General features: G+C 41.3%; 1 pseudogene; it reads left to right on the top strand.

The window, feature by feature from the left end:
• Window positions 1-464: 464 nt before the first annotated feature.
• On the top strand, window positions 465-582 carry LOC126337354 (5S ribosomal RNA; annotated as a pseudogene).
• The last annotated feature ends 6,336 nt before the right edge of the window (window positions 583-6,918 follow it).

The raw sequence follows: 6,918 nt of genomic DNA, 5'->3' as shown, positions 1-6,918 counted from the left end.
GAAATTAAATAATTTAGATCGCACACGTGTACACAGAAGTGATGAATCCGAAACAGAATATTTCCTTTCCATTACGGCACAGTTAAGCCAATAAGAGATTCTAAGACTTGAATTGGGGACCAGTTGGCTTCAATAATAGCATCACAAGCAATAGTAGCAACAAATGCTAGGCCTACATACTATGAACAAGACTCAAGAGAATTGTAATTTTCATCAAACATCCTGTTTTATTTCCCATCAGACTAATGACCCTGCTCAAAACTAATTACACAAAAGATCGTGATATAGTTTCTTCTGTTTACGAGTGATATGAAGAAGTCTTATGGCGATCTGTCACAGGAATGTGCAATGCGATGAGTCATATCCTAAGGAGATTTCCAGATTTTAAGAGATGAGATGATACCATGTCATGTGTGTATCAATAGCAAATTTCATTTAATTAAAGGGTTTTACAGAAAGATGTGGACAACAGCCTTGCCACAGTGGATACACCGGTTCCCGTCAGATCACCGAAGTTAAGCACTATCGGGCGTGGCCGGCACTTGGATGGGTGACCATCCAGGTCGCCATGCGCTGTCGCCATTTTTCGGGGTGCACTCAGCCTCGTGATGCCAATTAACAAGCTACTCGACCGAACAGAAAACCGTCATAACGACCGGGAGAGTGGTGTGCTGACCACACGCCCCTCCTATCCGCATCCTCAACTGAAGATGACGTGGCAGTCGGATGGTCCCGATGGGCCACTTGTCGCCTGAAGACGTAGTGCTTACAAAAAGATTTAGACGAACTCGGAAGTGTTTTAGAGGGTGTCGTGAGGAATAAATTCAGTATAGGAACTTGTTTATGGAAATGTCAGCCACGGGCACTACAGAGTGTCAAATTTGTAGGTGCCAGCTCCCGTCGCTACGCCTTCAGCAGCAAACGTGACATGATACACTAAGAGACCATAGGCAGAACGTCTCACAATGTTCTTTGTTGTTCAGTGATCGCCACTGATTGCCACGGTCGGTAGTGGAGAAGATGGAGCTGGCTGCTGTGTAGACAGCCGTTGTCTCCTTTGAATGCTCTGTTATCTCAGTGGATGGAATCCCCTTGTCCAAGGCCGTCATCCGTCAAGGTAACAGAGCATCGCAGCAGCTAGCTCCACCTTCTACACTGATGATCGTAGCAATTGGTCGCGATCGCTGAATAATGAACAGCACTACGAGACACTGTCTATGGTCCGTCAGCGTAACAGGGCACGTTTGCTGCCGAAGGGGCGGCCTACCAGCAGGCGCCACCAACTATCAACTTCGTCCCTGTGTAGCGTCGTTAGCTGACATTTCCAGACACAGGTTCCTTTCCTCAATTTGTTCCCTGTGACACCCACCAAGTCCTCGAAGTTTTTTGTAACGTCCTGTGTGTACGCTACGATAGAAACCTGGGTCATTGAATATGTAATAAAGAGATCTCGATAAAAGTAGATGTAGTAAGCGTAAGTCTCATGGTTCTTAATGCAGCTGTAAAACATGAAAGTTTGACAAGCGCAAGCTACAAATTACAAATAGGAGGAGAAACAGTATCGAAATACTGAGAGAGAATGTTATGAAGAAGCGAAAAGTAAATCTTAAATGTCGAAGAAACGAGGTCAAAACTGGTACTTCATATTGACTAAAAGAACAAAAACTCTCTTCATTAATAGTTCGTCGATAAAAATATTTACATGATAATCTAATTTACTTCTACACAGGAGTTTCCCTTCACTGCTTTTGAAAGAGGAAAGAAATCCATAAATTAAATTAGATGTTTCCTGTCCCTATCAATTCTTAAACTGACGACAACGTCATTTCCAGAGATTTTCAAAAAATATTAACAGTGTACTTAATATGATAGATTAAAGTACTAACACAAATGATCCCCTCTATTATAAAATATGTAATGGTTTTATTGTGACATTAAGTAAAGAGCAATTCTAAAATACATTAAGAATAATCATGAAGAAAAACGTCAATAGATAAATTAAACAGGAAAAGAAATGTACTCTGCTCTGTGAATAACATCACTTTTTCAGACTTTGCATGCTAGGGAGCAGGGACAAGATAGGCCACGTTAAAAATGTTCACAACAATAGTATAATGCCACTATAAATTCTTAAGTTTCACAAAATTGCGACAACATTATCTTTTACTCCTTCCGTATCTGCCATTACGAACAACTTCAGAAAGTTAGCAGTATGCACAAAGTACTCTGAATGGATATGAAGCAATAATTACCAAATCATGAAATGGAGCGGAATGCTTGGAGAAGAGGTGGGGAATCACTTTTTTTATTTGTCCTTATACGGCCTTTCAAAATGCTCTGCAGCTCGAACGACAGCTGAAGCTGATCCCGTACGTGGAAGTAAGAAAATTATACATACGTCCAGGTCGCTTATCTCGTAAATACATTGTATTACAGTACAGCGTCAGTAATGCCTGTTTTATGTTTCCCTCTCTGAATATTTCGGGCATTTTCATTTACTGTGCTTTTGTGGAATCTATAATCGTGGCCAAGTTATTGTAGGCTCATATAATGAAAAGTTAAGAACTTTTTCCCCTTACTTTAGCAGGGCAGAAGTTGTCGGCATTCAGATCAGCCAAGAGAGTTGTTTGAGCCTTACTTATTGCGTCAAACAATGCCGAGTCAGCACCGTCCCTGCAGCAGATGTGAAGTAGTAAACGTGTGGTGTAAAGAGAGTATTCAAGACTTGGTTGTCGAAAGAAAAGTCTAATATTCTGTACTGTATATTTGAGCAACTTGAGAATATCGTGTAATTTCCTTGTTAGGGTGTTAAATGGAGTGCTTTATGGCATTTGACTGGTACATGTTGTGTCACGTATGTGTAAGGATGACTGTGATGTGCTTGCGCAATGTAATATTTGTTCTTACAGATGAGTGTGTAATGAAAATCAAAGAAATTGTTAGGCCTCCCCCTCCACCAGGAATTACTGAGGTATCACTGATGGAGATGCTCTGTACCAGTGAACCGAAAGATTAGCCCGGGAAGTCTGTGTCAGCTTGTATAGTATCTCTGTTTTTTTCTGCCCTCAAAGAAACAATAAATTATATCGATATCTAAGTATGAAACAATTTTACCACCTAAGATAAAGAAGGGCAGAGGTTCAAATTATTCTCTTTTTGGTCTGCCTGTTTTTGCAGATGGAGATGATGCCAGAGTATTTCATACTAGTTCATCATTGAAAGCGAGAAGACTTTTTTTCTTAACTGGTTCTCTATCATCAGATATCCACGGTTACAAGAATGCATATAAACCGGCTGTGTACACAAATGTAAGAGAAGAAATATGTTTAAATGCAAGTGCATATTGGGAATAACGTTATGAACCAAGGAAAATTAAAACACTAGTGTAATTTGAAAAGTTATTCTGTTTCTTCTGTGGTATTAACACCAAAGAAATATTTCATTATTATTATCTTTAAGCCTCAAGTGAGAGGAGCCCTTGTACACAATTATGTAATTTATATGGAATAATAATAAAAAATATTGCTAATTGTTCATATGAAAGTTATAAGGATGCAAAAGACAGACACAGAAAAAAACAAATAACATACATGCCAACCATTAAGAAGTGAAGGAAGCGAAATACAATCCATAATGGTGCAGAGTCGGTCCCATACCATGCGCCTGTCGAGGAAAGGAGCGTCTTTTTAGGCGGAATGAAGCCAACCGTCCTAGTGAGGTAAACCTCCATTACAAATCCTGAGCCTACAAACTAGGTTTTGATGACATGGACCTAAAGTTCAACCATCAAAAAAATGTTGGAATGCAGAAGCTCCGAAATGTGCCTCGGGTCTGGATTGATGTAACAGAAGACGGAATTTTTTTACAAAATGGACGATAATTACATATACATCATATTTACGTGGGATCGAAACTAAATAAGAGTTTTGAAGGAAGAGGAAAAGCAGGGATCAATATAATAGGTCTGATGCATGCATCTGTTCGTATGTACGAGTTAAGAGCGCGGCCAGAGACATAGTTACTTCGCCATTGGGTGAGGGATTTCGGGGCGACGCAACAGGGGGCAGATGAAGAGGCGGCGGAGTAAATTTAGGACTAGAGGCGCCTTCGCGAGTCTGTCTTGCTCGGTATGCTGCGTGGTGGATGACACCTGGGTTCTGAAGCGGTGACCCAATCGACGGACGGATCGTACCCATTATTGATAACCGCACATGGGATGGAATGTGATGGACCTTAAGGAAGCGCGGCATTTTATCAGCATCAGTCCCTGTGTGTGGTGCGTCACAATGGAAGGAAGATTATTCCCGGATGGCCCTATAACTCTTGGCAGCAGGTTACTTAAGCATATTGCACCGAATTCAGTCTACACAACGGTACTATGTTAAATCTGTTCAGCCTTCATTTGCTAAACCTGAATTAATGGTGATTCATTGGAGAGCTATTCTATTGCAGTATCTCTGGCCGCGCTTTGGCGAAATAACAGTAAAAGTTTTAAAGGTTACCAACGGTTTTTACAAGAGGTTTTTCATTTGGTGAGCCCACTTTGTATCTGGTTACTTCTCCGGAAACTCATTACTTTTATGGCCACGCCCCAGCTCTTCTCTGTGATGTTACCTCAACGTCTCCTTTGTACAGCTTATGATAATGCATGTATATTATGATTTTCATGCTTCAGGGTGTGTCGAGTATACTTACTCTGAAAATATTTTCGGCGCGGATCTCGTGTTTCATGCCTCTTTGGCTGGGGTATTTTCTTGTAAGTAATTACTTTTATGGACGTGTATGACATTGATTTCTTTATGTTCTAGTAAAGTGACTGAGAAGCACGAGTGGCATTCCTGACTCGTAAGCTACATCCTTACTTTTAAGAAGCCGACTTTGGTCCATGTATTTAATCAGCGACCTTATTGTTATTACTTTTAATCTTTGAAATTTTATTACAAGTGTTAACCGTGTAAATGGTAAAGCAGCTTCATCTTTCAACGGAAAAGCGTTTCCCTTTTTTAACTTTGTTAAAATTTCTTGAACACTGCTTTTGTAACATTAATAGGTGGATTTAACATTGTTTATTTTAATTGTGATACGTTTAACTGACTCTTGCTTGTTTTTAACCAGTGGTTAAGTTTATGTGAAGATTCTCTTTTTAAACTCTGCCAAATTTCCATTTTGGACATCTCTGCTAAATAAAATATGTTTTATTCTCTAATAACTTTACCTTCTAGAGCCCATTACCTTACCGTTCTCTGCTCCATGCACCTCTACTACCTTTAAAGGTCTAACAGAGGAGCTGCGCGGAGTGGCCGCGCGGTTTGAGGCGCCATGTCACGAATTGCGCGGCCCCTCCCACCGGAGGATTGATTCCTCCCTCGGACATGGGTGTGTGTGTGTGTGTTGTTCTCATCGTAAGTTAGAGTAAGTTAGTTTAAAAGTAGTGAGTATGTCTAGGGACCGATGATCTCAGCAGTTTGGTCCCTAAGGGAATTCACACGCATTTGAACATTCTAACAGGCAGAAGAAAAGAAGAAAAGGAACAGAGGAAAAAATCTGGTTCTTTCAAGATCAAATAGTACTGCAATTATAAAAGTATATGAGCTTACTGACGACTCCTCGAATGATAAGAAATTAAAGTTTTACGAAGAACAGACAAGTTATTATATGTAAAATGTACTCGTAAGTAACGGAAAGAAGATAATAGTAACAGTGTGTTACACTAGTTTCTTAGGTGATGGAGACTCAAAAGCATATAACAATGCAGTAGCCGCTCAGACACGGTGAGAAGACTATCACGAAACTGGGATGTACTGGTCATATCCAGAAGAGGTTGGGCACCAGGTTGAAGAAGTTGAAATAAATAAAACGTTCTCGGTTTTCCATCCGCGTCAATTCGAATAAAGTCCTCGAGCTTTCGACGGCCATCTGCGCCATTGTCATCAGGAGTTCACTGACTGCGTGCGTGCGTGCGTGACTCGCGTGCATTCTATGCACGTTTGGAGCAGGTTAAGCAGGGCCTCCTGTTCCTGCGTCGTAGTTCACAGTTGGTGTGTGGTCGTCTCTATTAGATTCCTCTTCTCGTTGTCACTTTAGCGTCTTTCTCTTCCCTTGCGCCTACGGGTTATCGCTTGTATAGGCATGATGACATCAGCAGCAGCCAATCAGATCGATCCAATGTATCGCGCGCGCTTAAGTCGACCCGGGCAGCAAGCGGAGCAATTGTCCGTGGCAGCAGCGGTGACGTCAGGTGGAACCAGGGTCAGGCGCCACGTTCGAACTGCCTGGCCCTCGTCGCGCATCTGTCCTTGCTTTCTTTCGATGAAATAAAGTTTGGGAGACAAGAAAATTTCTGATGGTAAAACCATAAGAGGCAGGCTGACAGACAAAATGACTGATTATCTACAGCAGCATTATGGGATGGCCATTAGAAATAATACCGAGGATTTGTTGAAAAAGACTTTCTACTGATAAGAAACCAGTACACCACCTTTGCCCTCCTGGACCTGATTCATGTTGCAATTACTGCAATGCCCGGTACTCAAACACTTCATACATTCATAAACATTCCATCCCAGGTGCAGTTATGGATATCATAAAACCTATTCACAGGGACCTGGCAAATCCTGAATTGCAGAAGAAGTGTCTGCATGGTCGGACTCAAAATGTCAACAATGAGTCATTCAATAATCTTATATGGACTCTTAATGGACCCACCGACAGATGATGTTTGAAGTGGCCACTGCAACAAAGAGATATCTACTAATACCAGTATTGCTGGCCTCTGCTTCGATCACAGATGAGGTAGATTCCTACGCGTCGGTCAGAGGCCTGAGAATGGCGTAATAAAGCGTCGAAACTGGTTGCCTGATAAAATAAGGTTAAAAATTGGTGGCTGAAAGGTGTTTAATTAGACATCCTCAATCGAAC

Source organism: Schistocerca gregaria, chromosome 2 (assembly GCF_023897955.1).
Source record: "Schistocerca gregaria isolate iqSchGreg1 chromosome 2, iqSchGreg1.2, whole genome shotgun sequence".
NCBI lineage: Eukaryota > Metazoa > Arthropoda > Insecta > Orthoptera > Acrididae > Schistocerca > Schistocerca gregaria.
Note: the sequence above shows the minus strand (reverse complement) of the source record. Positions and strands in the feature narration are given on the sequence as shown.